The 25,055-nt window shown below is 36.9% G+C and overlaps 1 protein-coding gene across 2 annotated transcripts in view; it reads left to right on the top strand.

Annotated features, from left to right (window-relative positions):
- Positions 1 to 25,055, top strand: part of ST18 (ST18 C2H2C-type zinc finger transcription factor) — a 167,720-nt gene that overhangs the window by 68,078 nt on the left and 74,587 nt on the right. The window lies entirely within an intron of this gene.

Here is a 25,055-nt window from a genome sequence, read left to right as displayed (position 1 = left end):
CACAGCTTTAGTGCACAGTTCAGCACACAAGGGAGGAGAAACATATAAGTTTTGGAAACAAAAATAAAGTAAGTTTAACAACTTCTTCACACTATTCTGAACTCATTGATGTTTAAGCAACTTGTACTATTAGTAACTTTCTGTCTTTTCTATTGCTTGTGCTCTTATTTTGCAAAAAGCAAAAAATCCTGTCCATATATCAATGCTGAAAGCTTGAGAGATTTGTATTAAGAAGTTTGAGGGTTTTTAATCCATGTTTAAAATGCTCTCTGCAAACTTTTCTTTTTGTTTAAATGACACTAATGCTGTTTCTTCCACAATGTATGCTTGGTCATTATCTTAAATGCTATTTTGGGCCTCAATTAAAAAATAGCTACTTGTAACTGCTTTGAGAAAGCTTTCTGAATAAAATGTCATGGTGTAATTGCATTTATACTGCCTCAGTAAAGCCTTTGTTCATATACATTTTAGAATTGTGCAAATTTGCAGCTCTAGCTATTTGATTTGAGGAAACGATCACAAGGACACTTTTTCTCTCATTTTGAAAAGTTACCGAACTTAAATATTACCACTGAAAAAAAGATAGGGGAAAAAACTGGGACGGGAGAGGGACAGAGTGGGACCAGTGTATTTGTAGGAACTGTTCGATAGATGCAGGTTCACTTGCAGTTATGTATTACACACCAAAGGGCTTTCTCATGATGCTCTAGAATGCTTTAAAATAATGCATAATGTTTTTAAAATGAAGATTGTTGATCAATATATTTAATAGCATTACGCTAAGTGAAAAAGGGTCTTTCAAAGCATGACATTTCAGTCCTTTAAATTATTTGGGATTCAGAGAGTGAATTGAGAGCTTCTGATTAAAAAAGCGAATACTGTACTTTACAATGACTGTCTGTGTCAGGAAAATCTTTAGAAAGTTAAATGACAGTAATATCAGGCAAGGTTGAAGAATGAAATGGACGTTCTGGGACAACATTTTGCAGGAGGATGATTTTTATGAAATAGCATTTGATGTTAGAGAAAGTCTGTTTAACACTCTGATCAGCAATAGCTCTCTCTCTCTCTCTGACTTTCTTTTGTCTTTAACAAAGCACTTAGTTCAGATGTTTGTCTTCCTTCATATGTAAATAGCAAGACAATCTTCTGCAAGGTGCTGTGAATTTTTCATTTAATACATTATAAAAGTGCAAATCCCAGATTTTATCCTTAAGCTGTGTAGGGTGAACTTTGTCAGTTAAGGATCTTTTTAGGGTTCAGAATGACCATTTATTATCTCTTTTGTCAATTAAATTAGTTAAGTTAATGTGTAGATGTGTCTTCTTTGGTTTGGCTGTGCAATGGTTTTGTAATTCTTGGGGAAAATTGCAGCATTTCTGATGAAAGCTTTCTCTGAGACAATAATATATTTCTGCTATAAGGTGGCTAACAGATAATCCAGATTTGGAATGAGGAATTTCTAAATATAGGCTTTGCCTCCTAACTTCCCAGTTTGGAGCATTTTATTTTTACTTGTAAATATCATCTGTGTATTATAGTACTTTCATGCCTGCAGGCTAAGATTACCAGTCTTCCTTTTTTTCCTCCTCCTTCTAAATATTCAATTACTCAATGGTAATTATTATTATGTGGCCTTCTTGGCTTACTGCATTATTAGATTAATATAGATTTCTTGTGCCAAATTAGCGGAAATCACTGTTATACACAACAACGAATCACTTTTTTTTTTAGTTATATTTACTTTGTTGAATAACAGGAAGACTTTGGCATCGTGAGGTTTTATTCTTGAGACTTTTAATATAATATGTCTTTGAAGGCTGAGCGGGAGAGGGCGTATTTTTGTTTTGCTTTTTCTTTTGTCAGTTTCTGATAAGTAGAAACTTTGGTTAAATTATAATTTAGTTCGTTGAAAGATCGATAAATAGGGACCTTTGTGAATGAAATTACAGTTAAAATCTCTGGTTATTGTTTCAGAGGTGTGTAGCAGAGGTAAGAGAAACGAAAATGAAAGAAAAGGAGCTGTCCAGGGTACTGCAGCTGATTAATATTTCCTGTTACTGTACAGAAAAAAATTGTTTACTGATGTTCACAAAACTGCCACCATTTGCTACTGGGTTTTTTTCCCTCTCAAAACTAGATAAACCTTATATTGTAGTTAACTATAAAAAATATGTGTATGAAAAACTTATTTCAGGAGCATATCATGCTTCTGTGAATAGCAAATACACCCTCAGATCACAATAACTTTCACAAATTGCTTATTAAAACTAAATTTTTATGCTAAGGTTTTGGTCAAAGTTACAGGCAATAAAACTTTTCCAGTCTAAATTAATCTTTGAGTATAACACAAGTGGTTTCTATGGTAGTGCCGTGATGTAAACAAAACAAATAAACAAAAAAACCCCCAGATCCCAATCTTGCATTACTTGATTGCTTTTGAAATGAATTCTTGTCCTTATGTGACCTGAAATGTGTGGTTGCAAAGCTATAGAAATCCAAACGATCATATTTGTTTGATATGAAATGAAAAAAATAGTTAAATTGAAAGTTTAACATCATGAAATTCAAAATCCCAAGCGGTATATAAACATTAAAAGAAACTTTGGACTGCTAATCCTAGGAAATGAGTTTTATGGATTGAATTCAACAAGGCTTCAGAAATGGTTCCATCTGCTGCCTAGCAGCTGGTGAAAGGATAAATTTAATTCATTAATTCATTTGGAAAAAAGGATCCAAGTAGTAAAGACTTCATTGCTCATAATGCACATAGGTGGAAATCAAAACTGAAATTAGGTCCAGTTGATCATCTTTGATAATGAGGAACATTTTCTTTGTTATTGTTATAATGATCTTGATCAGGCAGTTGACAATATATTGACTATATGCTGTTAAGCAATATTTTTATGTCTCAAAAACTTGAGAACAGTTCTGAAAGCATAACTCCTCTTCTAAGAGGAGCATCACTACTTTGGGAGTTACAGATTATGTGGGTTTCAAAAGCTGGAATGTTTCACTGAAACAATATTGCTGTTTTTCTATTAATATTTGCAACTTCTTTCCTATTAAGTCAATTTAAGAATACAAAATAAGCTACCATTAAAATTAGAAAATAAACTTATTCACACTTAAGTCACCATAATAATCCAAAACCAGAATGTCAAATGTAAAGAGTTTATTCCTTTCCTTTACTTTTCTGTTAGTCACAAGCTTCATCTTTTCTTTCCTGTCTCCACCCATTTTCTTTTCATAATAAGTGCTAAAAACTTGTACAAGAGTAAGAGGGAAAAATATGAATTAAGGACTGAGAAAGGGCGATATTGAAATATCCAGAGTTTTAAAGGCAAAATTAATTGGACAAATGCTTCAATAATAACTTGACATTTAAGTTCTAGATATAAAGTTATCCAAATTATCACAACCTCCACATACAGATTTTTTTTAAAAGTGGTTGCCTCTACTTCTTTTAATCTAAATCACAAGCAGTGAGTACAAAGTTATCTAAGGCTTTCGAACCGTGAGATGGTCAAGTGGCAAGGGCTCTTGTTCACCTTATACCAGGCACACAGGTAAACGTGCTTCGTTACTTGCTGAGGGATACACAGGACTGAAGAACCTGTTATCCTGAAACCAGTTAAATATCTGCCAATGCCTATTTTCAGTGTTTCTGCTTGAGATGGTGATTTCATGAATGATATTTGGCTTTTCCCATTTCCTCTGTAGCCCATAGCTCACTGTGGTGGGTTTGTTGGATTTACTATAAAGGTTCTGTTCGCACCCTGTGGGTTGGGTTAAGAATTAGGATTTATGCATTTACTTCTACTGTTGCATTGTTTATACAGCTTTGGTTTAGTTTTGATCCCTTTTTTTTTTGCCTTTGAGGCTCTTCCACAGTGTCAGCTGCTGACTGATAGTAGGAGAACGGCCTCGTGGTGTGAATGAAAGGGACCTAGCGGTTGGTAAACAGAGATAAGGAATAAATAGAGCACAGGCAAAAGGAGATAGTTCTGTGGGAGCCCAGATTGCCGCCAGTCTGTTCAAGTGAGATGCAGTGCCTGTCCTTTTCCCAGATTAAATTAGTGTGCGAAATCTCCAGTGACCTCCTCCCCTTCTCCCCATACTCTTTAGCCAAGCTGAACAGCCTCTGCTGTAAAGTATTCATTTTATCCAGGGACAAGTTGGACAATAGAACTCTCCCTGTTACTTATGGACAGCTGTTGTGATTCATAGGGCTTTTCAGCATTTCATTTTTCATAAGAGTTAAAAGGGTTTTACCTTGTAACTGACGAGAGGTTAGAAATGCAAAGACACCAGCCCTGAGGTTGCCTATAGTAAGGAAGTTAATAAGTAAATATCACCCCCCCCCGCACACACGCATATCCCCTCCCCAGTGTGCGAAAGGCTGTGTATTTTGTTAGTGCTGCTCTTCTTATTTAAAGGGGTTTAATTGTGATAACATGATTACACTGAAGCATGAACTGCATGGAGAAATTAACAAGCAGAGACACAGCGATACGCGGGGCCCCCAAGGTTCCCTAAATTAAAGGTGACCAGTGCAAACCCGGTGAATGCCCTTTTCCCTTCTTTGCCCTTGCTTTTGCCTCCATCTCCTATCACTTTATTACCTGCAAATAACTCCCAGGAAAAAGTAAACCCTCATGAGATACCTCTGTGGTCCCCTACTTTTTTTTAGTGATTTACTGCAAATGTATTCAGCATTTTGACTGATTAAATAGACCTTCGGCAACCTTGAGGGTCACTGTGTAGAGTATGTACATAGAAAATGCATCAGCCCATTGTACCCTGGCAGCTAATGAGATTGGTCGTTAAGTAAATGACACAAAGCCTACAAAAAAAGCTTAGCAGCTCACTAGAGTATCACAGAGTGTCCCTGCACACCACACAACGACACAAACAGTGGACTAACCTAGCCCACCCCTGCTTTATTCTACATCACTGCTTCCCTGATGTCAGCGTGAGAGGCAGAACAAAGGCTAAAAGGCACACGGTAAGTCAGTCTGACAATTATGCCCTAGGGAGAAAGTAGAGCAAATCTTAGCCTAACCATGGGGTTGAAAGTCCGTTTCTAGACAAGTAGGTCATAATGAAGGGATTTTTTTCCCCCCCTGTCACTTCACGAAGGGGAGAAAAATGTCTCTGGAATCAAGGTTGGGTTTGTTTCTTGTTTGTTTGTTTCCTTTTCTCTCTCTGTCTGATATGCCAGCTTACAAAAGTTTCTGGAATTCCGAAAGTAAGGTGAAACAGTGTGTTTTGTGAACTGGATATTGTAATTATAGTGTAATGAAAGAAATATTCTTTGTAAGAACTGCCACACAATAAGCACTGCCTCAGATGTACATTAACATCCGATGAACTTTACAGACAGAAAGTTTCTTTTTAATTCTCTGTAAAAATCTGCTGAAAATATGTTATATGTATGAATACACATTTCAGTCCACTAGCAAGCTACTTACACCCCTAAATAACTGGTAGAGTTTTTACAAGTATGCAGATATAAATGAAGTTGTTACTATAATTTTAGGGTGGTTTTTAGAACAGATTTTTACGTGATGTCTCTCTCAGTGTTGTCTTTTACATGAGCTGAAATTAAGAGTTGAAGATTGCTGTTAAACAGTTACAGTCATTACCTATTTTCTTTGCACAGCAGCAAAATATTCAGCTGATATCTTAGAACAGCAGGTGCCTGCCTGCATATCCAATGATAAAATCTTTTCTAGCAGTGTTTCAGTTTAGTATCTCCGGACCCTTTATTTTGCTGAAAAATGGCAACAGGAAGTTGCCAGAAAGTCTTGTTTGCATTGCTAAAATGTTTCTGTCTGCTTTGCACTTTGGAGGCTCAGGGGATGTTAAGTTCAAAACAACATGTTATTGCAAGATGCCTGTGTGAATTAAGTAATGCTTCTCCCCACCCCCCTGAAAACCACTGAAAACCATATGTTTTAAGAATGCTTTCTCAAATATAGACAGTTAAAGAAGTGGGGCTTAGATATCAGCCTGCATTACACAGGGGGGTTTTGTTGTTTTGTTTTGTTTTGTTTTGTTTTGTTTTGGAAGAGTTATTTAATTTGGGAAAACACTTGTCAATATATGTGTATTTAGACATGTCAGGATAACCTGTTCACTTAAAACTCTTCATAGGTCACAGGATTCAGTTCACTACGATTTGTCGCTTACCCAGGGACATCTTTTTTAAGGCATGGACAATAGAAGTATCATCACAGCTTATAGAAACTAAGACAAAATGTGATATTTTAACGTATGTGTTCGGTGATTCCTTGCAAAGGTGTGTGTGTGCATGCAGATATACGAATCCGCATGTGCATATTTATACAAAAAGTGTACATATGCAAAAAACTATGTTCACCTATATAGTATCCCAGTTTATTGAAACTATAAGTACAGTTATGTCAGCGTTTGCATTTCCCAGTATTTCCAACTTAGGAAATTTAATGAGGAAGTAAACAAACTCGAGTAAAATCTTGTATTTAATTTTATTTTACATATTCTTAAGGTGTGTGCATCTCAGCAATGTGTTTTCCTTATGTTACCTCAGAAAATATGAGAGATGCAGGCATCAGGAAATAAGCTTGCTTTCTCAGCGAAGTCCTCTAATTCATACCTAATTGCTAGATCAGCAGAGATTTAGCTACAGTGTTATGACACAGTTTTGCTTTGAACTTTGCTAATTGATATTAAGTTTTCAGTTTGTTTTAATAGGTAAGATTTGAGGATATTTTATGTTCAGGTGCATCACCACAGCTTTTAAAAATGAGCACATCCCTATCACACAGTCATCATGCTTTTTACATACCTATGTGAATGAGAGTAAAAGGTATCTGATATTTCAGTGTTCATCACATTAATGAATAAGTTCAACTATCCTTTATCCTATTAAAAGTAGAGAGTGATTTCATAGAGGTAATGCACATGCAGCAGTGCTACAAAAATCATACTACTACTGTAATCCGACAGGTTGAGCCACAGTAAGTTTCGGTAGTTTTTCATAGCTCCATAATGTCTGTCATTGCTTTGGTGCACCTAAGAGAAAAAGCAAAAGAAACTTGATTTTTGATAATTAATGCTGTTCATCTGATCTCCCTGATAAACTGTGTAACATACTAGATTTTTAGAAACCACTTTTCAATAGACTTTTTTGACCTTACAATCCAATATGAGGCCTTTGCACATACCTTTGTGCTCAGTTCCAGGGGACACCAATATCAATTGTGCATGTGGATCTGAAAAACTTTATGGCATTACAGGGTTGATTTGAATAATTCTAATTCAGTTTTTTGCACGCTTATAGATTTTCAAGACAGTAATCCCAAAATATCTGATATTTTTGATAAGCAAGTATCTCCAAGATCAGTCACAGACTATCCTCCCAAAGGCCTGGCTCTGTCACTCCAAAATAAAACATAGTGAATAGCATGCAGAGTAAACTTTATATTCTACTACATCCATATCTATTTGGAGCATGTAGACCAAAATCTGTATATTACTTATTAATTTTGGAAGTATACATATATAACTGGGACTGGATCACTTGTAGTTTATGTGCGCATAGTTGTGGATTATTAAAAACTGCACAAGCAGAATCAGTGCTTCTGAATTTTAATTATCTTGAATCACTTCAGACTAAAGGATACTGTTTAATTAGTGATAAAAAAGATTGTCTCCCTCTTAACTTTTTTAGTACTTACATAAAATCTCTTTGGAGGAGAATTGCTCTCATTTATGTTCGTGGAAGACTTCTAATAATACTAGCAACTTTTGCCTTACTAAATGACAGATTCGTGGTTCAAAAAAGTTGATAACAGTAAAAGTTACGTTATAATGAAAACAGGGCTTACCTTCTTGGGTAGGTGAACACTTAAAAAAACATTTGCACACATGAGTGATTCCACTGAGGTGAGGTCGATGGCTCACTTCAGTACAGTAAAGCAGGTGTGTAAGTGTTTTGAAGATGAGGGGTTTATTGATTTGCTTAATAGATTCAGGTAACATTTGCTAGCTCATTTTTCAGGTTTGGCTTCGTATGTGAACTTTTCTCTCCGTTAAGGAACTTTGGTTAAAAGGAGCTTGGTTGTCATTTAAAGATATGTATTTGAACTCTGCTCCATGAGACATTAGATTAAAAGAAAATGCTTTAGAACTTTTCCCAAATATCATTTCATGTGAGCATTGGAGATCTCAATTTCCTCTTAACAGTGTTTCTTCAGGTGCTAGTAAGAGTCACTAGGTCAGTTCCCTAAATCTCAGGAGAAAATTTGACACCTTCAGTGCCCCCCCCCCCAACTTAGAGCACATGTACAGCAGCTGGATTGGCACAACAAAGTAGTAATGGCTCCAAAGGCACCGTTATGGACTATCAGGTCAATAATCCTTATGCTAAGAAGGATTTACATGATACAGAGTAATGGCTCTGTCATTTCAGAAGTAAAAATCCACTTTTTAATGAGCATCAAAATAGTGTTTTGCACTCTTCACTTCAGAGATGTTATGGTAGTTAAAAAAACTTCTTCAAATAAAAGTTCACATTTAAATGTTTGAATAAAATAAATGTCAAAATACTGTAGGTAGGAAGCTACAGTATCCCAAATGGAGATTTTTTTTGAAAATGTACTTACTACTGTTCTCAAATATTTTCCTGCTTGCTATATCAGAAGAGTATAGGATATTTCCATCATGTCTTCAAATAGCATTTTTATGATGCAGTCCAGAAATAGATTAGGCTTAGGGGGCTTTCTGTTTGTTTTGTTTGATTTTTCTACTGTGTGATTTTATCCTACTTCGGGCAGAAGTTTGACACAATCTAACATACACAGTCTAGATCTTGTTACAAAAGTAAGTTTGAAAGTAAAGACAGTGGTCACAGAAATCCAAGGCTGTGATTTTTGTATTAATTTATTTTTTTATATATAATTCAATTTCTTGTGATAAAAAAACCCACAAAACGTTTAATAAATTTCCCACATTTTGGGAAAAGATATTTTCTTCGCTAACAATGTCGTTAACTCAGCCTCCATACAAGATATGGAAAGTTACCAAATCCTAAACAGAAAGAACTACCATAGCGATACAAATGAAGAAACTGAGCACACATGTCATTTTCATTGTATCTCTAAAATTTTATAAAATTAACCACCATTTTGAAGTACGGGTCTGATGGAAATCATCCTACATACAAGCATTAGACATTTAGTGAGCAAAGTACCACTGAACACATAAATCACTCTAAATGACATTGACACTTGGTCAAAAGAAACATATATTTAAGGCTCAAGTGTATGGTCAAGCTACTTTATGTAGAGCCTTCCCACTATTTTTGTGAGAAACAGTACTGTCTACAAAAAGGGTTAAAGAAAATGCATTCTGTTGCATCTGCTTACTAAATCCCTTACTTTAGTAGAAATTCAAATTTTGTAAAGATTATTCGTTTTATTGATGCATATAATTATAATCACAAGCCATCTGCTGATTTGGCAGGCATGGTTAAAATTCTCTAACTCTCATAACCTTTCAAGTACAGTGCCCTTGGGACTCTATTTCACTTTTATATTTTGGAAAACATGTAGGGACAAACAAGAGAGGTCATCTGCCGAAAGTCAGACCTGTAAAACATTAAAAGAATAAAGATCGTGATGACTGCTCTTGTTTTAATAGCAAAGAAAGTATTTTCTATTTTATTTCTGACTTCAGGAAGGATTATGCTGGTTTCCATCACGCACTTTGGGAATTTGAATTTTTTCTAGGGATTAAAGCTCTCTCCTAGCACTCCTGGGATCTGGGTTCCAAGTCTAAACTAAAAGAACAAATATTGTTCAGTTTAGTTGTCACAGGTGAATTAAACATATTTGACCTTGGCCTTAATTTTTCTTTTTATGCAATTTCCATTACATTTTTATTTGAAATGTTTTAACTAACACTCTTCTCTTTTTTTTTTTTTTTGGAACTTGGTCGTACTGAGTTTCACAGAGAGACACCTATCACATATTTAGCTTTTTCCCATGAAGTTCAAAAGAGCATTTTAATTTTGAGGGCTACATACAATAAGGCATAAAATGAGTGGCTAACATTCTTTGCCCTAGTCCTTTAGAAATGCATGCCTGTATTTATATTAGCCTACCATTGAGTGGTGGTTAGCCACAGTTACAAATGTTTAGTCTTTTTGCCTATGAGAAGTCTTGTTCTCCATTTTCTTGTGTCCTTCACCATGTTTAGCCAAGCTATTCTATACTTGACAATTCTTCCTTTTTGTTGTTGTTGTTGTTGTGTTACATGTGGTGTTACTTTGCTTCTTCTAGTAGAAAACAGCCATAAGGGAAAAAAAGTCTAGTAGATGCTCTCTTTGTCTTAATACAAAAATTATTGCATTTCACCAAGTTGTAGGATAATGTCAATGCTCTGAGTTAGGAAAAAGGTTGTTTTAGAGAGAAAATACATGAAGGTGGAAAAATGGTGCAGAATGGGATAGTCCAGTGACTTCCTTATGTTAGCAGGAGGCAAAGACAATCATCCCTCAACACAACTGTCTTGCTTAATGCTGCATTGACGTGTATCTCATAGGAACAAAAGATGCATCTCTCACTTCTGTTTAATTAGTGTATCTGAAGGCCTGTATACAGCATGCATGTTGCTTTACTCCTTTTGGAGGTTTGATTCTCACCCCACACCCTCATTATGACAAGCAGGAGGGAAATGCGCATGTTTGAAAGTGTCTTCACAGCTGAAACTAGGGAAACAGGCCGAGAGTAGCTCTGGTTTATTTCACAACCAATTAAGTATGACATCTGTTGAAACTCAGGAAATAAGTCTCCCTTCCCCCTGTTCATATACTTACTTAAGCTGCCAGTCTTTTGTTTGGATATGGTGAATTTTACTCACAAGACTTTATTTTCTTTGGAGTAAACACACAAAATAAAGAAAACAAGACATAAAATTTATTCTTTTTTAACTAGGTTTCACTGAGTGCATGTGAAAAAGCCCTGCTTGACACTCACAAATCAAGCAAATGATTGTGTCAATAATTCTTTGCCTAAACACTCACCTTACATGCTGAAAAAAGGGCATGTTTGTGCAGGCAATGTAGGCACGATAACATTTTCATTTTTGACAATCTGGCTTTTGTTGTTGGCTCCCAAAGGCCAGCAAAAGTTGCTAGAAGGAATTTGGATTTTAGTTTCTTTAATTTTATAGTTTAGAACTTTGCACTGAACAGAAGACACCAAATAGAATAGGGCATGTGGCATTACGTATGGTTAAAACAAACCAAAACAAGAATTAAATGCAGAGCTACTGTCATTGGTGACATCAGGTTTCTCAAGTATACAATAGTTTATAATAAACCAAGGAAGAAACACAGATAAGCTTAAACAGCAAACTTAGACTTAAGAAAACAACTGTATTCAGTATCAGATAATAATAGTGCAAGCTGAGAGACACTTCCCATTTATCAGACATCAATCCACGTGGCACATTTACTTATCAGGAAAACTTTTATGCCTTCATAAAATATTGTCCAATCCAAATATTTAAAAGCTGGTATTTCAGTCCATACCAACTGTTAGAGTTCAGTTTCCCTCTGTTGTGCTTAGAACTTGATTGTCTTCATTCCTCTATATCTAGATAAAGAAATATTTGCCATATCATGCTGACCTTTTTCTTTCTCTGCCTCTTGACACTGGATTCTCCTGTCACTCTGAAGCCACACTGCTCATATCAAAGCTGTGGCTAACTCTCCTTTTCTTTAATTTACACCATCCACTAGTGCTCTCTTTTATTTGTTCGTCAGCTTCATTTTGTTTGCCAGTTCTTTCCTACAAGGACTGGCACAGCCTTCGTTCCTGGAGGACGGTTCCCTACTTTATTTCTCTTGCTTTTTCATCCCTATTTTAAAATACAGCTCAGAGCCACATAGCGTACGTGTTATTTCAGCTGTAAGATGCTTCTCAGCGATTGCCATAGGTTCCTTGCCTAGGAATCCTCTGGTGAAATGTCTGTGTGTGCAGTGGAAGCGTCTAGACCTGAGCCAGTCATCCAGATTCACTTTAGAGACAGTGGAAAGAGACATTTCTTGGATGCAATTCATCTCACCCTGAAGTAGATGTATGAAATAAGTAAGATGTATCACACATCTACACAGTGGCAGAAATGCCTGCAGGTTGCCTGCAGGCTACCCAGAGACTATGGGAAGACAGCGGTTACTGCCTCAGAATAATATATCTGCATTTCAGGCACGTAAAGTTAGGGAGGTGAATCCTGTCTTTCCTGTCCAGCCTACAAACTGGACTTGATTTCTTCTTATACCTTGTCTCCACATAAACTTACTATTTCTCACAATTTCATACAAGACAGTGATATGAATAATATGGTATACCTGAGACGAAAAGTTTCCTCTTGCATATACACAGCATTGATGAAATTTGGTGTGTGCTCAGATATTAATGGAGAGCAGGATAGCAAAACTGAATATCGCTGTGCAGCTCAGAGGATGGAATTTTGTCCCTGAAATGTGATATTTACAAAAGGAAAGGGGTCAATTCCCTGCTTTGTTCTAAGTCATTATATTTCCTTTCAGAAAAGGGTTTTTTTCCTCAAAACTAATTCTTAAAAAATAAGAAAAGCTGTAAAGTTGTAAAGATTTAACAATATCCATTCATTCCAAAATACAGTAGAGATTCCTACATTAAACCAGCTGGATTGTTTAAACACTGCTGATGGAAGCATTTCCAGACTCAGCTCCACATTTTCTTTCTCCCATTGGTCACAGACTCTGTAGGCACTTTTAGGGGTGCCTCTGTGATCCCTCTCTCTCCTCAGGCTTTCAAGACTCTCTTTCTCAAGCTTCGAGGTAATAGAAGGACAGATTAGATGACGGTTTTGTGCTATTTCTGTGGGTGATTATAGTGATTCAATGTTTCTCATTTTATCATTAAAACTACAAGCAAGCTTTCAGTTCAAAATTTCAGTTACAATGCATAGATTTCAAGTATTTTTTCCTTGTTTGAAGAGATTTGATGACACAAATTTTGATTTTTACAGGATTATTTATCATACCCATAGCTTGAGCACATAGGTGTGGGGGTTTTTTAAACAAATCTTCATCTTTTAAAGCTCTAGGGACAGTTTCTCAAAATTTCTTCAGATCGAGGCACAGTGATTAAATTGCATTTCCAAGTGGGCAACTTGGAATTCCTCCGGGGATCAGAGCTGGATGGAGCTCCACTAAGCTGTGCTAACCCTTATGTAGTGGATGGTCCCTATGGAACAGCATGTGGCTGTACACTACCCTAACCTATACCGTGGGAGACACAGGTTGGCCTTGGAAGCAGGGAGCCATAACTAGGTCTCTGAGAGTTCTTTGCCTTTTCAAACTCTTCCCCTCAAGGGAGGATAGCCACAGTAGTAAACTCTGCTGTAAGATTACGCTCAGCTTGATCTAATTTTGTAACAATGAGTTTTACAAAGGGTTAGTAACCATGTAGCACTTCCAGTAGCACTTCCACAGATGAGACTCAAAGTCAATGAAAATCATGCCCAAAATTGTGCACATGCAAAGTTCATTATGGTATAAATTGACACCAGTTCAATAAACATAACCCTTTAGACCAATTTAACATTTATCCTGAAAAGCTTAACCTGCTCACATATAGTATTCTCAGAGTTTTCTTCCCCACAATCAACATTTTAGTGGCTGTCATTAAAAAGTGTCTTCTTAAATATCCCTAACTCATTTTTAACAGTGTGAGAGAATAAAGAGCTTTAGCCCTGAATGCTTTGGGTCCAATGTTATTTATAGCAACAACATTAGTAATACCACTTATTTTTATTGTTAATAATGTGAATAATGTTCTACTATTTTGTGATCACAGGGAATAATGCTGTAATATTGCAGAAGTGTAAGTTGCTTTCAATCAATGAGTGTCAGCTTCAAAAGGAAGTTCAGCATTGTGGATACCCTTCAGGTCATACAGCTTGCTTCCCTATTTATTTGTGGGGCTTTCGTATTTATTTGTAGTTGCATGATGATCCCTATCTTTTAAGTTTAGAAGTCGCATGGCTATTTTGATGATATTTTAAAAGTAAAGAAGTCAAGTTTTTAAGTGGGCACAGAAAGGAAGATATCATGATTTTTGGCCCTAAATTTTTTAGAGACACCATTTGGTATGTCTCCTCCCTCCTGAACCTCCAAGAGAGTTCCCCACAGTAGGACTATCATCAACCCAATAGGCTATTTAGAGAAGCTGTCTTCAAGCATCCCAGCTGCTTCAGTGTACAGCATGAAGTCTACTTCTAAGAGAGAGTTGGTAAGCCCTGTTACTGACAGAGTTCAAGGTAAGCAGACTGCATCCCAGGAAAGGGTGAAACTTAGTCCAAGGGTTAGGTTTTCCTGTTCACCAAATGGAGAAGTCGTGTTCCCAGTTTTCCTGTCTGTGGATGAAGAAAGCATCTTGAGAACTCGGGAAAAGACAAGCCAGTAACATGTGAAGACCTCTGAGTAGAAGGAGAATTCCCATGCTATGCTTGAGAATTTTTTTTTTACATTAAGAGTGAGTGAGGGGTTTTTAACATTAAGAGTGAGAGAGTTTTAACATTAAGAGTGAGTGAACATAGTGTGTTGGAAGAAGGAATAATGTCTTGAGCAGAGGGAGAATCAGAGACAAAATGGGCATTACATAATAACAGTTTTCCCTGGCCTGACCTGAGTGATCAGAGGTTTCTGTGAATCATTAAGCCCAGTTAATGCACCTTCAGGAAATTCACTTTCACATAAAATTCCAAAACCAAGCAGGAGAATTGCTTCTAATAGAGCAATAAATACATATCTGCCTTTTAAAAGACCATAACCACACAGCTCACATTTTCTTATTGCTCAGAGTATCTGAGGTTGTCAATACAGCTTGCACAACTTAAGGTGCCTGACAGGAAGAGGTGGTTCATTACAGTACTGTTCAAAGGAAACGTTCATTTCCCAGATGACTATTCAAGTGGTCCCTTGAAATCCCATGGTGCTTTTGACTTGATATTTTCCAAAGCAAATTTATCATATTTTGAGCTGCCAATCTTGCAAGGTTAACCTGGACCTGGAAAGCTTAAGTTTCTTCCTCCGTCATCATATTCAGAGGATCATATTCATGCCTTAGATTTGTCAAGTACCATTATCTCATGTGACAGTTAGCAAGGAATTCAGCCTCAAATAATATCTTCATGAATAGGCCTGTTGCAGATACAAGTGCAAGTAGTTGAGCTTATTCTCACATAACATGTACTCTGTGGTGTCCCTTTGGTGTGTGGTGAAAATTTACTTTCTCTGCTAACACCTACAGATCATACTCCGAAGAAATCTGCTCAGATCTAGCCAACCTCTGTTTAGACAATTTTAGCATAGAACCATGTTTTGAAGACAGTGCCAGCTTAGAGTCCTGCCGTCAGTTACATGAAAAGCAAACATTTTCTGATTGTTGACTCAAACAGGAGTTTGATGCGCTTTGGAAGCTCTGTCGCAATGCCCATCTTTAGCCATAGTCTTCGTAGCCTCCCACAAGAAAGCTGGAATAACTACTAGTGACAAACTGTAGGTGCCCGCTGCTGCCGTGGAGGAGCCTGTGCCCTTACTTTCTTGACAATAAAAGGAAGCTAGGTGTGAGTCCCCTCCCTGTTATTAAACTTAGCCTTTCTAAATACCCCCCAAGTTTTATACAGTCCTTAAAGAAGACATATAAAAGTGATGTATGAGGGTCACTCTTGATCTTACATGGCTATAAAGAATACATCCTGTTCACCCCTGCTAGAAAATGAAGTGTTCTATTTACTTGCTATTGAATTACCTTCTAGAATTATGTAAAAACATTAGCAGGTTACTGAAAGCCTTAAATCATTGTCTCATTAGAGTTTGCCGTAAAAATAATACAAACTCTTTCCTTAAGTGTATTAATTTTTGCACTATTATCTGTTCTACTGCTTAAACCAATATTTTATAAAGAAGTTTTCTAGTTCCTAGACTAGCAAGGTATAAATAAACATTCTCACCCAACAATCAGCTAAGAGAAGCTAGATAGGCACGTGGATCTAATCTTCCTTATATAGACTATTATGCAATATTAGAAAAAATGAATTTTTATTAGTTTTTATGTCCTTAGATTTCTAGTCTTGTTGATTAATTCAGTAACCTTGAGAACAGAGCGTTGACCTGAAAAATACAGTTGTTTCCATGAAAAGAGACATGGGAATGGAGAGAGTTTTATGTATTTTTTTTTAAACTGCTTTGCAAATTCTTTGCACAACAAACCAGGGCTCTAGCTACTGTGTTTGTCCACAGCTAGAGCTACAGATGAACACAGTGTAGTTGTGTGATGACAGGAACAGCTGACTCATTAGTAGAGAGCAGTGAAAGGTAATTAACCCTGGGAAAAGTACAGCTGCCATGCGAGCTGTTCCTTTCTGTAGGATCTGATTAGAAATTAGTGTTAAACCACTGATTCTTTAAAAAAATGTCATTGATAATTCACTTTCTCTCTCAGGTGTGGCCCCTAAAATGGGCCTGGGATAGAACTAGTATACAAAAGGTCTTCTATCTAAAAAGGCCTTTCCTGAGAGAAGTGCACACCTGTTTGGCTGCTTCTGGACTTTTCTTAACCATGAATATTGTCCCAGCTTTGCATGTTGTGAGGACACCCTCCAAGTCTATGGGCAGCGCAGAGAATGCATTGTCAAAATTATTTAAGGTAGAATGTTGTTCGGTGACATAGCGGCGCCTTTAGCGAGGCTGATTATTTAAAAGTCACAGCTACTACTTCTTGTATCAGGACATAGTTCTGATGCAAAATGACGCAGACCTCTTCAAAAGAAAACAAAACTCTGTCTCTTGGGGTAGGTAAGCACAGCATATGAAAAAAATTATTACGCCCTGAGCATGAAAGCCACCCCCCCAGCCCACCCCTTTTCCTGCACCCATCTTGGCATTTGAGGTGCCAACAGAAAAGGCAGAACCCATGATTTAATGTGATATCCAAACAACAAGCCAGCCTATTACTTACATATTCAGACATCTGATACAGGGCTACTTGTCAAGAATGACATAACTATCAACTAAAATAGTAAAATTTCATTCATGTGCTATTGGAATTTCTAAACTGCTGTTTATTATTTACAGCTGTCATATCCAAAATAGTTCTTAATCATCCTACTTTGTAAGATCTCCTGGCCAGGACTGTATCTTTGTATACCTGTGTGATTAATACTGAGTGTATGTGACTGCTTCCACATGTATAAAATAACATGTATTATTGAGGTCCACAAGAGTGTTCTGGTTGTCTGCAACGGAGCCAGGCTTACACTAGGGAGCCTGAAGGGAAACTGTGTTTAAAGTGGCAAAGTTTGTAAGACATGTCTCCATAGGAAGACTTTTTTTCATCTTGCTCAAATCAAATTTGCCACGATAGGATGAATAATGGATTACTATTATTTACCAATATAAAATAATATTACAAAGATATGTTTCTGTAGTGGTATTTTTAATGCAGTATTGTTTAGTGGTACAATGGGCCATTTTCTTACCACACATCTAATATGCTCACATCGGAAAGAAACTTTTCTCTTTCAGTTTCCTTTAAAGTAAATATAGTGCTTGCTGGGTGCAATATTTGAACTTAATGTTACCACAAAAATATATATATATGTGCACATAAATTTATATATAGAGATATATATATGTACACACCTTATTGACATTTTCAACATTGAGAGCAAAAACATTCAAAGCAAACCAGTTAAAAATATTTCCTAGGGGAATTTTCTCTTTATAGGAAAACAAGTGAAACAGATTTGTAAGATAAAGACCCAACATGCCAAGAGTGCAGTTGCCTCCGGATTGCCTAATATGTTAAGAGAGAAGAGAACAGAAATGTGTTTTAAATTATTTTGCCATTCATCATGCATTAGTTAGTACCCATTCTTCTCAGAATTGTCCTTTTTTATTTGTTCTTTATTTTTTAGTAAAAAAGCTTGAAGAGAAAGAGGAAACATTTTTTTCTTGGAAACCCCAGGTAATAGCATACTCTTTAAGTATCAGGTTGAGTTTCAGAGGAAGTGAAAACATGAGCGGGCTATTAAATTGATGAACACATGAGGATGAAAATAATATTCACTACCTTAAAGCATGGTTAGAAATGCACAAAAGCACTTCAAAGCACTCTACGTCATTATCCTCATTTAGCTGAAAGGTGATGAGACTTGCTGAAGGTCAGAGAATAGATCAGTGGCAGAGGCAGGAAGAGAGTTCCAGAATCCCTTTTTTTCCAGTTATTTGCTCAATCACTGTGCCTTCTGTTTATGTCTATGACAGAAGACATGTGCCATTTTAGGAAATAACCTTTGCCCCACACTAGAATCATAAAAGAGAATTTAAACTCCCATCCCTGGTGCCACTGGCCTCTTAGCATAACTTTGAACAGACTGAACACCCTTTTCCTTGCTCCACACACCTGATCCAAACATTTGCAAAGCGAAACCTTTTCAGATAGGAAGTCTGTCCCAGTGATCATTTTACATGCACATTTTGGTATTTGACAAATATTAGTCAATGTTTTTGTTACTTTGATTTTCAAGGTAGTATTTTTGCTGTTGGTTTGTTTTTTCCTGTGCTCTTCAGCATGTTCCCAGGATCTTCAGGGCAGTGCAGTAAAGCAAGCAAGCCCCATTATCTTTAGCAGTTAGGGTCATTACAAGTCTTTTAGATGGTGGCAGACTGTACTTCACATGGCACTCTTGAAGTTAATGAATATATGTGATTTGCATGTTGAGGGAAGGCACACTTCTTCCCTTTGTGTGACTTTCCCTTTCTTGGGACATGTCTGTCATGCTTAATGAAGACAGCTTGTTGTTCAGAAAGGGGAGGATGAATGCATAGGATATCAGAATGGTAGTTATATTTCTTTATATAAAAATAGTTTGTATTTTTAGGTTCATTGTTCCTTTTGACTCCATGTCGGAGAATGTTCAATGAGCTAATTAGCCATGGGTTTTGTCCAGCATAAGAATTGCGATGTCCTAATTCTGGCTATTAAATCAGTCCCCAAAAATTTGGCTGGAACAGTCAGAAATCACAGGGAAGGAATATAGTAACCCAGATTAAGCCTGTAAGTATTTGAGAAGTGACCACTTTTACCGAATCTAATCAGCTGCAGCACTTCTGTAGAGGTTCAATGCAACCATAGCAGCACCCCCATAAAATTGTCCTTCAAACCCATAGATTCCTAACCAGCTTGCTGGAAACCATGTAACAGTACAAGGACTGTAACAGTGGTGGCTAAACACCAGCCTTGTAGCAATACCAGAGCTGGACCAGAATCTTCCTGATGTTGAAGGAGGCTATAACAGAGTAATTAACACACCACCATTTCATTGCTCTTATACTGTTATACTGATCTGCGTTCTCGGGCATCTCCCGCTGGCCTCAATCCTGCAATTGCTGAGCACCCTTTCGATGAGTAGAAGAGCATGGTCATCTTTTGCTGAAGTCAATAGCAGTCCCCCCACACAGTACCTCACAACAGAGATGACTCCATGCAGGAAAAGTCATCCGGGCTGAAAAAAGAGTAAACATGTTTTAAAAGAAAACAAATCCTGTGTTCCAGAGTCAATGACGCATGCTCTTTGAACTTTCTTTTAAAATTGCTCTGAAATCATAAGGTTGTTATGGTGTGGTTTTACTCAAAATAATGCATATCATTGTAACACAAGCCTTGAAGTTAAGTGGCTACTTTAATGAAACATAGTTACCATAGTTACCGCAGGAGAACAGAGAATAACTTTTAGTTCTTTTGAAGCTGTGAATTAGTTTAAAAAGAGGAAAAGGAATAAACAAGCATGCAGAAGTTTATTATTCAGTGTTTCATGCCTGATCAACTCTAAAAAAGAAAAACTCTCCCTAGACTAGGGCATTAACATTTTCCAGCTGAAATCTATAATTGCCCATCAACAAACACAAAATTACATTTCAACTCTTCAGTATGTCTGGTTCCATGTTTTTTTCCTGAGTCAGAGAAGAAACAGATTTTTCCAAAGTTCTGCTTTGAGCATTTTGTTGATAACTGCCATTTTACAGCATCTTGGTTGCTAAAAAAAATAATGTCCTAAATGCAATAATACATTGCTAAACACAACTCATGAAATCTATGGTCTAGCTCTATTATTCATTATAAACACTATCTTAAGGCTGATGAGAGGGAAATGAGAATTTATCACAGTGAAGATGTCTTCTAGGACCAGCTTCATTGTTTTTCGGTTTAGTATTGAGATGTGTTCTATCCCTGAAGTGTTAATGGAGGTCACTGCTGTTGCTCTCCTTTACTGTGTCAAAGCAAAGGAGTTCCTACATAGTTGACTATTGAGAAACAAAATGATGTTCTTTCCAGTATATCACCTTCAGCTTATGAGCCTCTAGAGCAGCGGTGATTAACAGGACTTTTGCAAAGTTTCTGTGTAGTTACAAGGACAGCTTCAATCTTCTGTCATTTTTTTGCATTAGCTATGATTATGCTTTTACCACCAAAATGCATTTATTTTAAAGGTAACAATACAGACTCAGAGAATAGCTTATGTTTCATCTATATTTATCAGCACTCACTGTACATTTGTGTCTTCATTACCAGGAAATATTAAGGGACATTGTGCCATCTATTCCTGTTTACAGTTTATTATGCAGAGATAGGAAACACTTAGCATGTAAAATGAATGTAGAAATTATTCCTGGATAGAAACACGGACATTTCCCACTCGTTGGCTCTTTCTCCTCCATCACCGGATCAGAGTGTAATTGTCAGTAATCAGGCCTGCTTGCTGCTGATAAAACCACTCTGAATGCTAGCAGCCTTCTTTGTGTGATGACTCAATTATTCCAGAAGTGCCTCATCAAATCTGCCCCATCAGCTGGGCTAATAAATAAGGAGAAGAAACTGGCCCCCCAAAGCAAATTATAAATCCATTTGCATTAACCATTTCGCTGGTCCATGATCTAGGCAGAAATAAGCATGGCAGATTGTGTTAAGCTTATTTGAATATGTTTATAATGTTTACAGCATGCAACCTTTTTTTTTTTCACAAGGTGTTGGAATTATCGGTCATGAATAGCATCTAAATGCAGTTATGTTAATTACAGCAAAGCCTCAGGCATCTTTGAGGGATAGTTTGTTGCTTAAATCAGGTGAAAGTGAAACCCTTCTGCTAGGCGAAATAACATCTTGCACATGGCATTGGAATTACTGTCGTGTTTAAAAGAGAGGATGAGTGCAAGGGATGTGTTTTTACAGGTACTGGAAGGACAACTGCCTGTGTTACCAGGCTGTCTTGCACTGGTAACGGGACCTCCTGTTCATCTCACAGTAGAACTAAATAAGATGAAGTTTAGCCTTATAGTTGGGAAAGAAAATGCAATAGTTGAGGCAGCAATAATTCTATTTCATGTGTACTCTGCACTTAATAAAACAAGTGCAAAGGGGAGTACTCTGCCCCAAGGAAATTCCTTTCTGAAGCTCAAATTATATAAAAATGATGTTTCCAAGTAGAATCCTCCAGATTTCCAAGACTGTCCATGTGTACTGCAGAGAGGATGTTAAAGTGAAGCATTAGAAGGCCAAATGAAATGAATTTGTTTACTCATGTGCTGAACGTTACACATGCGCTTAAGAGTCTCACTGAGGTGACCCATAAGTTTGTGCACAACTTAGTGTGTAAAGTTACGTACTTCAGCCCGTGCCGGATAAAGATCTGACTGCAGTCAAGAGCTCAATATATCTTCATTCGTTTGTAATGGCATCTTTCGCTTTCACATATTTTTTTCTCAAATACTAAATATGTTGCATTATTCTATCTTGAGAAAGAGAAATCACTGCCACTGTAGAAACACAAAAAGTGTTCAGGGATCGTAATGGTGAGCACAGTGGATTTTGTTTCCTTAGCTATTACTTCCATTCTGAGTTAACAAATCACAAACTGTTGTGATCATTCATTTTCATATTTGCAATATATCAACTAGTGATGTGGTAAATGAGAGACAATCAAATTCATCTGTTGGAAATGATATCCGTTATGCTCAAAAAAGTTGTTGGGGTCTTTTACAGACGTAGTACAGCTTTGTGTACTTCAATTCTGACAGAGGAAACAACCTCAGACTTCTGGTGAGATAATTTTTGACTGTAGAATATGTCTTTTCTCATTATTAAATCCTCAGGAACTCTCTGACCTGAATGAGTGGACTTTTACCCATAGACAATGGGTCAACAGGAGTGGTTGCTTGAAGGGATTTGTCACACACATCTGATGTTGAGGATCAGGGCCCAAACAGTGATTCACATCAGTATCCTGGTATGACTCATGGATCTCAGTAGGATGGCACTTCAGAGTCAGTACAAAATCATGTTGCACTGGAAATGGCTATAAACCAAAGAATAAATTGCAAAGGTTCCAGGTGACTTCACTGAACCATTACATTGACAAATCAAGCAACACATTTATTCCATCTTTGTGGGTTTATAAAGTGTATTATTCTAGTTGAATTGAGGTGCTGCTTGAAAAGGGTGAAGGTTTTCTTTGTAGGCAGGTAAACCTCACCTTCAGGACTTAAAAATTCTGTTCAGACATATAGGGAGTTGAACTGTAGGCATAATTTGTCATCTGTAAATCCTTTTGAATTCTTTACTAAAATAGACAAATGAGTTAATGCAAGCTATGAATAGACTGGGCCAAATGAAGATACATGTGGACTTAAGGGGAGTGATCCCACCAAAGAACCTTGGTTGACACATAAGTAAGTTAGCTCTACCTGACTTCCATCAACAACGACCTTACCATCAAAGTCACCAATAACCTAGATAGATGTTCTTTATGGGCTCTTGAGACTGAGATCTTAATTTTTCCAGTTTGCATTCCAGACTTTTATCTGCACTTCTTGCAATGCCTCAAAATTTGGCCCATGATTAATTTTATAATTCATGAAATATACTAAAATAAAGTGTTTCTCAATAACTTACTGTATAAGATCTTGATGTTACTGTGAAATCAGTGCTAACTCTTGGTTGCTACCTGAAGCATCAGATCGCAGCACTTACATTTGAAATGTAAGCTGCTTCTTGGAGTGTGGACAGGGGTGATGCATAGTTTATATTCCATTAGGGGTATGTCACATCCCATGACACAGCATAATCCTACACACCCTGTTAATAACATGACAGATGCATGACATTTTATTAGACTTTTTATGAAACACCATATCTTCAAATGTGGGTACTCACCCACGAATCAGCTGTATGGCAGCCAGCACCCTGTTATGTGAAAGAAATAGAAAATAGCACATTTAAACTTACTAACCAGTAACTTCTGTTGTGATTAAACACAGAAAAGGGGTTCAGGTTTTGTGCTTTATATAAAGTCTTGCTTTTGTCCTACTATAGCACTCTCTGCTTTACAAAGATAGCTGATGATGTCGCATGCAAGGCAGATGGGAGTAAAATAGCAAATGGCACTGTTGCATGTAGTTTTCCAGTACAATTTTAAAACCTGCGCCCCAGCCCCGACCCAGCCCAGACTCCTTTTCTTAAAAGGAGGATTTTCAATGTATTAGCTTATTATGTAAAGTTAAATGTGAAAAGTTTTGTATATTTTCCTGTCCTTTGTGCACTTTTCCAAGTGGATCTCAGCTGCGCTGTCTTAACTCTCGGTCCCTTAGGATGAGAGAGACAGCAGATGGGGTTAGGGCAGAGGGCTGATGCTTCTGACAGCAAACGGCCTGGTTGTTGAGTGGAAGCTGTGAGCGTCAGGAAGCTCCTTTTCCCCAGAGAACCAACTAACCACTGAAGAAAGTTGAAAATGAGCCCTTTGAGAAACGCTATTAAAAGTAGTAAAAAATTGCAATTGTGCAGATGATGTGCTGCTGTGTGGTTATTCGGATGCTAATGAGTTTGACATTAGGGAACTCAAAGGGTTTACAGCTACTCCCTTATGTGATTTAGTTCTTTATTGGCAATCTTTGAGAAAATAAATGAAAAATATATTGCTAATAAATATACAACATGATAGGATTTTAGACAAAAAGCTGCTAAGTTTCAGGCTTTAGGAAGAGCTTTGTTCACCATTGTAGCTATTCTCAGAGATCTTTTGTTTTAGGTTAGTGTGTTTTGAACAAAGAGGAAGAGTCAGGTAGAAAGCTTTAAGAGTCTTTTTGGTTTTTTTCTTGGATGTTGAAATAGAATAATGGGGAAAGAGGCCTTTGAGGATAAACAACATCTTTTTCCAGAAACATATTGGCTAGAAAACTGCTTAAAAAATCTTTTCGGTATTGGGCTGTTTTGTTCTGGGTTTTCTCCCTTCTTTATAATCTTGCATCTGTTGTCTGTTTTGCTATCTGATAAAAGCTTATTTATTTTAATTAAAAGTTATTGATGGGATGCAACTAATATTCTATCTATTGGGACTCAAGCAGAAATTAGTCACTCAATAAAGCCTAGCTTCCCTGAGAATCTGTTTAGAATGAGCCTTTCCAATTTCAGAAATGTAACATTACAAATTTTACTGACAAAACTTCATCAGATATCATTAAATGAATAGTTAAAGTTTCACCTTCAAGTGCCAAAAGTTTATCTGCAAACTCTGTCATAATTGGAATACACTGAATGAATAGATCTATTTTACTAAATACACTGGATACTATTTGAAAAGGACCTCTGAAGTTGCAAATGATAGTAAAATTTTTATATTTTGGTCACTAGTGGCAGGACTGATGCTAAAATAAAGCCTGCCTGTAATAACTGCTCACAGCCAGATTCTCCCAGGTTGCAAGTGTCTACAACTTTAAGTGTTCGAAGGGTTTGGGTATTCGTTATTTCTGAATACAAGGCGCTCAGTATTGTACACTCAGATATAAACTTCTGCAGCTCTTCTTCCTTCGCTGTTGATGTTGATTTAGCATGAGTCTCCTCACAGAAAGGAATAAAAATGAGCATGGAGAAATGTCAAGGATTTCCTTCAGTTTGCCTATG

This window comes from Mycteria americana, chromosome 2, assembly GCF_035582795.1.
Source record: "Mycteria americana isolate JAX WOST 10 ecotype Jacksonville Zoo and Gardens chromosome 2, USCA_MyAme_1.0, whole genome shotgun sequence".
Classification (NCBI taxonomy): domain Eukaryota; kingdom Metazoa; phylum Chordata; class Aves; order Ciconiiformes; family Ciconiidae; genus Mycteria; species Mycteria americana.
Note: the sequence above shows the minus strand (reverse complement) of the source record. Positions and strands in the feature narration are given on the sequence as shown.